The sequence below is a fragment of the Sciurus carolinensis genome, chromosome 17 (genome assembly GCF_902686445.1).
Source record: "Sciurus carolinensis chromosome 17, mSciCar1.2, whole genome shotgun sequence".
Classification (NCBI taxonomy): domain Eukaryota; kingdom Metazoa; phylum Chordata; class Mammalia; order Rodentia; family Sciuridae; genus Sciurus; species Sciurus carolinensis.
This window is the reverse complement of record NC_062229.1, coordinates 42,718,924-42,730,231: the sequence shown is the minus strand read 5'-3', so window position 1 is coordinate 42,730,231 and position 11,308 is coordinate 42,718,924. Positions and strand designations below refer to the sequence as shown.

At 41.3% G+C, this 11,308-nt stretch overlaps 1 protein-coding gene across 1 annotated transcript in view; it reads left to right on the top strand.

Annotated features, from left to right (window-relative positions):
• The first annotated feature begins 2,658 nt into the window (after window positions 1-2,658).
• Rarb (retinoic acid receptor beta) overlaps window positions 2,659-11,308 on the top strand; it is a 693,377-nt gene continuing 684,727 nt past the window's right edge. Inside the window, exon 1 of the mRNA XM_047532671.1 lies at window positions 2,659-2,689. The gene's annotated coding sequence lies outside the window, so the exon portion shown is untranslated. The remainder of the gene's footprint in view (window positions 2,690-11,308) is intronic.

Below are 11,308 nucleotides of genomic sequence, written 5' to 3'. Positions count from 1 at the left end.
GATCTTTCCTCTGAGACTAAAGGAAGTGAAGGGGAGGAGTCAAGAGATAGTGCTTTAGGCTAGAAAGGAAGAAAAGCAACTTCTGGGGTGGAGTGATCTGGGAGGTTTAGAGTAGAGTCAGTCAGAGTGATAGAGTTGACCAGTGTGCAGGAAAGCAGTTAAATCATGGATGAATGAATGAACTTAACTCTTTTTTTGAACTTGACTTCCGCACATGCCTTTGAGTACACCGTGGTCTTTTTGGACCTTAATTTTCTCTTCTAAATGCTCAAATAATAAACTTTTGAGAGACTGTAGTACATAGCTATATGTCTAAACGTCCAGTGCATAGCATTTTATATAACTCATAGTACATAATAACAGTTACATGCATAAAATAAAAAGAAAAATGAAAACTCTCTAATCCAGTCTTCCAGATGGGGACGGGAAATCGCATTTGTAACAAGTTTCCCCAGGTGAGTCTTGAATTTGAATGATAATTTGAGAATCTTCATTCTTTGCATGTATTTGTATCCCAGCCCCCCCTTTAATTATTTGAAGTGCCCTAGTATTGGAATTTCCAAGTACAAAAATTAACAGTGAGATTCCGAGGGCTTCCCGTGGATGACTTATGTTTTAGATCTACCATGGCATGCTCAGAGGATGATACTGAGGGACTTTGAATGTTCTGGTGAGGTTTGCTGGACTAAATATTCAGAGGACTCCTCAGAAGGAACTAATTCCTTTTGGTTTGCTCAAACCAGTCAATTATTAAATAAAAATGCTTCCTTCCATTGTGTAATAAAATGAACTCTGAAATAGATGTGGTATTATGCCCACAATGATGTCCTTGAGGTTGGTTACAGTTTTCCAAAGTTCACCTCTCCCAGATTAGTTGACCTATTCATGTCATGATGCTTTGGTAACTTCATAAGATAACCTTGAACTTCTATAACTTCTACCCTTCCTCCCCTCCCCCCAAATGCTTGGTATTTGGAGTCATCTTCACTCTTTAAAAATAAGCCATTCTTCAACATATTATTACTCCCTGTTTATTTTGCTCAAACTTATTTACCTTAGGGAACAGTAAAGATGAAATCTTACCATGTCTTGAAGGTGCAATGGTTTGAACTGCTAGTTTTTTTCTGCCTTAATTTCCCCTCCGTGAGTTCAAGAGGTCAGACAGTCCCAGGCAACACTTAAGGACCCCATGTCTTCAGAAAGCAATTGGATTCCTTGGTTTGAATCCCTCTTCTTTTTTTCACATTGAAATGAGGTGGGAGAAGAAATGGAGTCATGTCGAGATGAGTTTTAAATTGATTTATTTGGGTAGAGAAAATGCACCAAAGCTGAAGAGAAAATGCCTTCTCATTATTTAGTTGCTAAGCTGTATCTGACAGTTCATGACCAGGTCCCAGACTAGAATTGAAAGCACCCAGATTTTGTTCATTTAATTCACTTATATAAGTATGATAAATTAATGATACTCATCATTGAGATTCATACACAAACAACGTAAGGAAGTTTAAAAATAGGTTTTATATCCCTTATTTCTCAGATTGGACAACTGAGGCTTAAAAGTACCTGGGCCTCTTTCAATGTTTTTAAGAATGTTTATCTTCTAAGATTAGGCACAACAGGCTCACAAAACTTTCCCGCCACTACTCATCCACCCAAAAGCATTTTGAATTAAAATTGCTTCTGGGACTGCCAGATAAAATTCAGGCCACATAATTAAACTTGAATTGCTGACAAATGATAGATATTTTTTGCAAAATTATGTCCCAAATATTACATAGAATATACACATATACTAAAAAATGTATTTGTTTTTCACCAGAAATTCAAATTTAACTTAGTATTGCTTCTTAATTCCCTTAACTCCATTGCTTCTCTATGAATCAGTGCTATTTGGACTTCAGTAGTAGTTAGTTATGATCATTCAATCTCTAAGAAAATCTTTGCAAATTTTGATATAGGTTATTTATTTTCCTTACCAGAGGTAAATGAAGAAAACTGAATCATATTCTCTGAATTAAAGACTAGAGCCTAAGATTTCGGTATTTTTGAGGAAAAACCAGGATTAGAAGCTATTGTCATATTTCCTTAAAATGACTGAAGCAGTAATTAGAGATATTTCTCAGTAGAACCTAGGACTTTTTTTTCTAATCATGTAAGAAATGATAAAACCAAGAATATTACAACCTGTGTCCTTCTTTCCTTTTAAATCTTCATGAATCTGGATTATAACAGAACTTCTATCCAATCTACTTTTAATTTGGGATCAGGTGAAAAGTCCAGTTCTCATGGGATATGCGCTGGTGTAATTAACGTTTGTCACCTGTGTGCAAAAGGTTGCATACTTAAGTACCTTAGTGCGCTTGAATATAAAGCTCAGCACAAAGGTGGCCACACCCGTCACATGGCTTCCTCCTTGCTGATGGGGACAGCTTCAGTGGCAATGTCCCAGCTTGGCTTGAGGCTTAGCACAGGAGCTTGGTGGTCCCTCCAGGTTTTGAGAGGGGAACACATGTGGCATCATGGAAATGGTATAGTGAAGAGGCAGGCAAAAGACTCCGAATAAGCAAACCTCTTCTTTTTCTGCACAATGGTGCTTAGGACTGTTAATTGCTTTTGCAGGATCCTGAATCTCACCAGAAAGGGATTCCTGCTCTTTTGGAGATTCGTTCTCAGGATCTACAGACAGGAGGTATGTTCTGATTTTATTCTTTTTAAGAGCCTTCATATTCTTCTTGGAAGCTAAGTTCAACAATTCCTTTGGTAATCAATTCTATCTGGTTCAGGGGATTTTTATCCCAGTTCATCAGTTTGACCCACGGCAACAGTTTCTTGCCAGAGGAGCTCAGAGACCAGAATTGAACTGACCTCCTGATACTCTTCAAAGTGTCTCTTGAAACAAAGTGGTTCTGGGGGGCTTGAGAGGTTTGCTTCTGTTTGTAATTGGGGAGAAAGTTACAACTGAGAAGGGGAAGAATGGTTTTGGGGCATGGACTTCTGTCTCAGAGCTAGGTGATGAAACGTGAACTGAGTTTTCATTAGGATGCTCCTGCAGTTGTAATAAATAGTTAAACAGAATGACTTCAGGGGCCATGTTATTGTGCTCACCTGGAAGTTAGGCAAAATATTCTAAAGCAACTCTCAGCTTAGAGGATTTTGGTCTCAAACCACTGTATTCTGGTACTTCCAAATGTGATAATCTTTACAGTGTAACGTATTTTTAAAAATTCTAAACTCAACCAACGCAATCGGTCTGCTTTGCCTGATGGTTAAGGTTTCCCAGGGTAAAATATACAAAGATTAAATTATGAAGTATGGTTTTGTATACTTTGTGTTGGAGACCAAAGTTGTGGGACTTGGTTGGCAAACTTGGATTTTTTTTTTCTTGTACTAGGGATTGAACCCAGAGGCCCTTTAACCACTTACCCACATCCCCAGCCCTTTTTTGTATTTTATTTTGAGACAGGGTCTCACTGAGTTGCTTAGGGCCTCGCTAAGTTGCTGAGGCCGGCTTTGAACTCATGATCCCCCTGCCCCGGCCTCCCAAACTGCTGTGATCATAGGCATGCAGCACTGGGCCTGGCTGCAAACTTTTTCTGAAAAGGACCAGATACAAATATTTCAGGCTGTCTCAGTCACTCAATTTTGCCATTGTAGCAGTAAAGCAGCCTCCATAATATGTTAAAGAGTGTGGTTTCTTCCCATAAAACTATCCATGGATACTAAAGTTTGAATTCTATAATGTTCATGTGTTGCTGAGGTAGTAGAAGTAAGGCTAGGTAGAAAGGAGGCTAACAAGGGAATAGAAGCTAACAAACTCATGAATACCCCCACCTCCACTCCCCAGGACCCGATTTCCTCCAGACCACAATTCCCTTGACTCTTAGAGAATTGAGTCTCTGTGACTAATGTCTGCATACTTTCCTAGCTTATACAACACATTTTCTTTAGACTAAATAGAGAAAAGGTAAAATGTTGTTAGAAACTTATGATATGGGTGTATGCCATGTGTTATCACTTTCTGGATGATATCAACTCAAGATCCTGAAAGAACCAGACTACCATGTTCCACCCTGTGCTGCTTGATTAAGCAAATTGAGCTCACCAGTCTGACATCACCCCCACCCCACCTGCCTCATGTGAACTGTTTACAGAGATTCCCTGAGAAGAACACAAGCTGGGTGTGATAGTGCATGCCTGTCATGCCAGCTACTGGGGAGGCTGAAGCAGGAGGATATCGAGTTCGAGGCCAGCCTCAGGGCCGATGGGTGAGACCCTGTCTCAAAGAAAAATTTAAAATCCTAGGAATGCAGCTCGGAAGTAGAGCGCCCTGGATTCATTCCCCAGTACTGCTAAAAATAAAGATCCCAAGACCATAAAAGTGCATCTCATTCTCAAGCCCTGTCCTCCTCCTCTTTGGGTATCCTACTTATTGCCTGCTTTCCTAAATAAACCTCTTTGCTTTTTTAAGTCTTTGTGCTTTCTGAGACATCCTGGAATTCATTTCTGTGGCATGAATTAAGAAGCTGCCAGGGCTGAGTTGAGGCTGATTTCTCCTGTCTGGGGGACCCCCTCAGATACCTATTCCTGTCATAATGAATTTTTTATCCCCAGCTCAAGGACTGGGAATAAAAACTGGGTGGAAGGCTGGACTGGGTCCGCGGGTTGTAGTTTGCTGACCCTTGCTTGAGATCAGTCAAGGTCTGCCAATCTCCACTTAATTTGCATTGGTTGACACTACAGAGATCCTTTATTATGTCATGTTATACATAATGATCTGCTGCTGTTGAGAACTGGGTCCAAATCAGGGGAGTTAGTGCCTCCTGGGTCAGACATCATCTCTTCAGCTGAACATTGTGGAAGAAGAAAGGAATGTTGATGTTAAGGCACCCAGAGCGCTTTGGGTGTGAATTCCACTTAGTCTGGGAACAGACCTTTTGCAATTGAGTCATACCACCTTCCTGGCCCTTGGTCTCCAACCCCTTCGACTTTGAGCCTGTCTTTTAGTTCCTCAGTCAGCAGGGAGTTTCAGTATGGCTGCTGATTTGGCAGAAGTTGTCTTTGCATTTGTGTATGGTATTTTTTTTTCTTTTCTGTTATTAAATGGTTTCATTTCAAACACTTGGCAAAGCCTGTGACCACAGGTCTACCTCAATGCAGGCAAACCCCAGTAGGGAGACTAACAGTAAATAATCAGATAAGTAAGGACATCATAATTGAAGAAAAAAATTCCTTTGCAAAAGAAATCATTCCAAGTACCCTCAATGTCACTTTAAAATTACAAAGGAAGCTTAAGTTGCAGGCTTTCTCTAGTTACTCCCTAAATAGGTTGAAATTAAGACTATTTTTAAAAACTGAAGGCATAGCTTACTCTTGTCAGCTAATAATGTGCTGTGTGACCTGAGATAAGGTAATTCACCTCTCTGAGTTGCTTTAGTGAAATGAGAAACTTGGACTATGTGAACTCAACAGCTTCTTGTGTGCTTGTGACCTAGAAAGGTACAATAGTACAGTATGTGAAGTAAAAACAAGCTTTTTGAAATTGCCAAATGGAAGAGCATGAATGTCTAAACATGGTGTTAGGGACTGGATTATCTTTCCCCCAAATTCTTAAATTGATGTTCTAACTCCCAGTACCTGAGAAAGTAAGCGCGTTTGGAAGTGGGACTTTTAAAGAGATAATTAAGGTTAAATAAGGTGATGTGGGTAGTATTCAGAGATGGGCGTTTCAAAGAGTCAATTAAGAGGAGGCCAATAAAATGGGGCCCTAAATTCAACAAGATTGGTGTCTTGCAAGAAAGTTGCCAAGATGTACCTGCTCAGTGAAGGTCCCATGAGGCTGTCTGCATGTCCAGGTGAGCGGTCTCGTGGAAATCTAACCTGTAGACACCTTGATCTCGGACTAGTGTTCAGAACTGTTAGAAATTCGTTTAAGGCAAGTGTGGTGAAGCGGCTTGGGAGGCTGAGACAGGAGGATCATGAGTTCAAAGCCAGCCTCGCAACTGCAACTCCATGAGACCCTGTCTGTAATTAAAATACAAAATAGGGCTGGGGATGTGACTCAGTGGTTAAGTGCCCGAGTTCAATCCCTGCTACCCCACCCCTCAAAATTGAAGCCACCCAGTCTGGTGTTGTGTTAGCAGTCCTAGCAACTAATACACACCCCTAAGTATAAGGAATATGTGTAGGAGGGACTATCCTTGTATTGAGCTCATGGGGCAGAGGGAAGAGCGGCAGCATTGCTTTTTTCTAACCCACCCTGCAACCCTATGAGTCTGGAGCGTTGTTTGAAAACAGAAGTGATTAGATTGTGTGGACCTGACTGCCATCTTGGGAGAAATGCTCAATGCTCTAGACATCAATTAAAAACAAAACAAAACAAAAAAAAAACCAAAGTCATATCCTGGTGTGGTGGCACATGCCTGTAATACCAGCAACTCGGAAGGCTGAGGCAGGAGGATTGCAGATTTGAAGGCAGCCTCAGTAGCTTAGCAAAGCCCTAAGCAACTTGAGACCTCGTCTCAAAATAAAGGGCTGGGGATGTGGTTAAGGGCCCCTGGGTTCCATCCCCAGTACAAAAAAAAAAAAAAAAAAAGAAAGAAAAATTCAAAGTTATCATCTACTGTAAATGTATTTTTCATATGCATCTTAGCAAGGAGTTAAACTCGCATTTCCATTTGGTAAATATTATCTCATACCCTCATTGCTAGTGAGAAGAAGCTCCAAAAGGTTCAGTGTAAGGACTTATACTCTTAAATCATTGGAAACTTCACATTTCTTTATGTGGGTTTTATGTACTGGTAATAGTCATATTAGAAATCAAAACAAGTGAAATATTCTAAATAACTTCATGCTGAATAGCTCTTTTTTTTAATGAAAAATAATTTTCTCAAAGCAATAAAGGTTAATGAGAAGCATAGTGTCATAGTGTTCCCCCTCCTCCAGTAAGTCAATTTAGTGTTTGGCTTCACAGGAGGTAATAAAGGCAGATACATGAGCTCAGATTTTTAATTTTTTTTTTTTTAAGTACTGGGGTTTGAACCCAAGGACACTTTACCACTGAGTCACATCCCTAGCCCTTTTTATTCTTTGAGACAGGTTCTCATTAAGTTGCTTAGGGCCTTGCTAAGTTGCTGAGGCTGGCCTCAATCTTGTGAACCTCCTGCCTCAGCCTCCCCAGTTGCTGAGATTACAGGTGTGTGTCACCACGCCCCGTATCTGCTTCTATGTTCAAGCGGTTTAGATGACCCTTGCCATGAGGATTCTGGAGGACTGTACTGTACACTTTGGAGAGTGAATATGGCAAGTGACATCTTATTCTCCAAGTAGCTTTGACTTCCTGTGTCCCCTGAAGGGGCCTATCGGAACATGCCAGATCAGTTTGAGTTCCTCTGATACAGAAGTAAAACATGAACAAGGTTCGATTTATGGTGCCTTCCATGTAGCTTTATCACCGTCCTGTTGACCAGGCACAAATGTGCATTTCAATTGCACTCCCGAAGTTGTGACCTCAGGATGGGTTTCAAGTGATTACGCTTAAGAGATGTCAGCAGAACTTGTGCTCCATCGGTCTCTGCTACCTATGTATGAAGACTGCCTTTCTTCACAACCTCAGAAGGTATGACTCAGAATAAGAAAAGTAAAGAAAAAGAGCAACTGTTGGTCTGACCCTGACCCATGTTGTCTGGAAGGCTTGGGCTTTGTTTTTCCACTGGTTATAGATTTGTACTGATACCGTTCACTTATCAGTGAAGTGTTTATTGAGTGCTCCTAAACACCGCAGAGATTAAAATGGAGAAGATAGAGAATTACAGTTGTGTGGCTTCTTATCCTTCCAATGCGAAAGCGAATGTTCAATGAGCTTAGGTGAATTGCCCGAGATGACCCAGCTAGGAAGTAATGAATTTGAAGTAGAAATAAGATCTCTTTTTTTACATAATGCAGTCCTATGTCTGTGCCACCTGTCCCCAGGTAGCTTAGACTCTGAAACAGGATGCAATTGTGAATTATAGGGTACAGTTCCTAAGGGTGGACATTACAGGTCCCAAGGGTGGCCATTCAGTTGGACAGAGACTTGGGGAGGCTGGAGTCAGCAGAGGAAAATCACTAGGACTTTAAAGGGAATTGTGACAAACTTCAAAGTGCAGGGAAGGATGGAATAGGATCAAGAATAACCAAGGAGGGAGGAGCAAATTGGGGGAAGGCACAGAGGCAGGGAAGGCCAGAAGTGCAGCCTCATTAATGTGGGGCACAGATGATAGAGGCTGATGGATGGGACAGTGACAGCCAGGCCCTCTCCCATCAGGAGCGTCCATTTGGGGACTGCCTCGTCTAACTGGGGCTGCAGATATATGGCTTCTGAAGAGAGCCCTACAAGGATTCCACCCAAGATTTTGGCCGTTTAGCTTCACGGATGAACCAACCGGGCTAACCAGTCACAGATGTTTTGTTTATAACGGGAGGAATTCACGTGGGCTTCGCGATGACATTTCCCTGTCTATAAAATGCTGGTGTTTAAATAGTGATACTGTGCAGAGCGCTTGGAGCCTCTGTCTTGAGAGGCAGTTCTGAAGTGTAATGGTTTAATGGTCATTTAGCATGATGGGCCTTCAGAGGGCAATATCATTTGCCTGCCAGTTAAAATGAGCACTTCTCCGTGGGAAATCAAAGATCATGTCCCCATAACCAGGGCGAGGTGAAGGAGAACATCACAGAGTGGACGCCAAGATAGAGAACGGGGGACATACTCTGTCATAGAGCTAGTCTCTTCATTAGTCCAGTGTGATTAGAAAAACCGATGTGCACTGAGTTAGTGACTATTCTGGTTTTATTTAAAAAAAAAAAAAAAAAATGCTGCTTTATTTTCATTTGACTCCTGACCTGTCACCTAACAGTTTTCTCATTTTGGAGAAATTTTTTTTCCCCAAGTTTTTTGATAAAATGGAAGTTATGGAAAATGAAGAAGCTGGACTTGGCCCACCCTGAAACCTCTCGACTCCATTCCTATGTGTGGGGCAGTGAGTGTGCTTTTCCTTGTCTAAGGATATTCCCTTCCTCAGACCCTTGGTGCCACCCTATCCAAATTCCTCAGTGACCTCCATCCCTCAGGTTCTCCTCTGTCTTCCGTTATCTTCAGTTTGTCTGCTTACGGGTTCTTTTTGGCCTAAGCCTAGGCACACAGACAAGTCCCACTGATGTCTCTCTGCCTTTCACCCCTTTACTTTGAACTTAATCTCACCTGTGCACTTAGCTGTGAGTGGCTCACCGCCATGGGTGATGTGCAGGTGGCCTGCATCATGGCCACTATGAAATCCTTAGAATACTGCAAGGGCTGGAGCTGTTTATATCTTTCCCTGATGTGAGATGCATCCTCCATTCTTTTTGGTGTTTGATGTCTTCTCTTCCTTTGCTGTTCAGTATGGGTGGTCCTCTGGATTCTCTTCCTTCCTTGTGTTAGGTAGAGCTGTGGTTTAGATATTAGGTGTCCCCCAAAAGTTCATGTGTGAGGTAATACAAGAAATTTAGAGGGGGCATGATTGGGTTGAGAGAGCCTTAACTCAATCAATGCATTAATCCAGTTGAATAGATTAACTGGGTGATAACCCTAGTCAGGTAGGGTGTGGCTGGGGGAGGCCCGCCATTGGGGGAGTGGCTATGGGGTATGTATTTTGTACCTGATGAGGAGTCTCTCTCTGTTTCCTGATTGCTAAGTACTGAGCAGCTGTCCTTTGCCACACCTGCTGCCTTGGTGTTCTGCCTTACTTGGGACACACAGTAGTAGATTTGGCCATCTATAGACTGAGATCTCTGAAACTGTGAACCCCAAATAAACTACTACTCTATTGTTCTTGTCAGGTCTTTTGGTCACAGTGATGAAAAAGCTGACTAAAACACTTGGGCAAAGTTGTCTGCATGCACTTTCACCCTGTTTTAAGTCTATATTTTCATTCTTTGCCATTTACTTCAAGGTCCAGAATCAGATAATCAACAGGTAACTGTCCATTTCTACCTAAAACTTTCCACCTCAACCTTCAACCTTGTTCCTCCTTTATTGCCAGTCTCAGATTTTGGCATCTGCATCCTAAAGAGGAGCCTACAAACTATAAATATTAAGTTGACCTCTTTCCCCCTCATGAAAGTGTTTCTAGATAGTACAACTTACCGCCAACCTAGCCTGCACATGCTTTTGTAAATGAAGATTTGTTGGAATACAGTCACGCCCATTTTTCCTTTCCTAAAGGCACCTCAGGGTTTGCGAAGTCTAAGGTAATAGCTCTCATGCTTTACAAAAAGTTTTGCTATCTCTTCATCAAGAGGATCAAAATCATTTGAAGGGCTACTGAAAACCTGGATTTCTGGATATGACAGTGTTTGATTCAGGGACCTGAGAATGTGCCTTTCTATCAATTTTCCAGGTAATCTGTACCTTGAAAGCACTCATGACAGTGTTCACATCATGTTGTCATTCACCTGTACCTGCTAAGTAGGTGCTAAATCTCTACATCAAATCTATTCTCTCCAGTGCTGCCGCAAAGGTGTTGTTCAGATAAACACATCTGTCGACAACATGACAAGTTCTTAAGGTCTCCCAATTACCTACACATGTTCTATCAAGTTGAATAAGTTATGGATCCCAATAAAAGCAGAAGGATGGGCACCACATTAACAAGAGCATCAGCTATTTCATTTTGTATCCAGCATTCACTCTTGGAACTCACATAATGACCTAGCATGGTAGGAGCTTTTATTATCCCCATTTTCCAGATGAGCCAAGTGAGTTTCAATAATGTTGCACAGCAGGAAGGTTGTTGGATTAGGCTTTGAACCAAGCAGTCTGACTCCAGAGACCATGATACAGGGAATCTCTCATAACCCTTTCTTACGCCTCAGCCCCAGGCAATTTTGTTATTATTATATTCTTACATATACAAATGTAAACCTAGATATAGTCTATGCTAATCATTCCTATGTGATGGTAAAACCAAACCAAAGTGAATATACAAAAAAAATCACGATAGAATCTAAGTTAACATTAAATTAATATGATGCATTACTGGTGCTTTACTGAATATTAGACTCTTTTGCACCATGAATTGGCGCTGGTTTGCTACAGTGAGATTCTTGAGTGTGATCTCACTGTGCTGCCTGAGGCATGTCATATCTGTTATCATATTTCTCTTTCAAGCTCTTGTGGAATTTTTATTTTATACCATAATAGGGTGACATTTGGCCTGAATATGCCATATAAATATTAAGTTGACCTCTTTCCCCCTCATTAAAGTGTTTCTACATTGTACAACTTATCACCCAC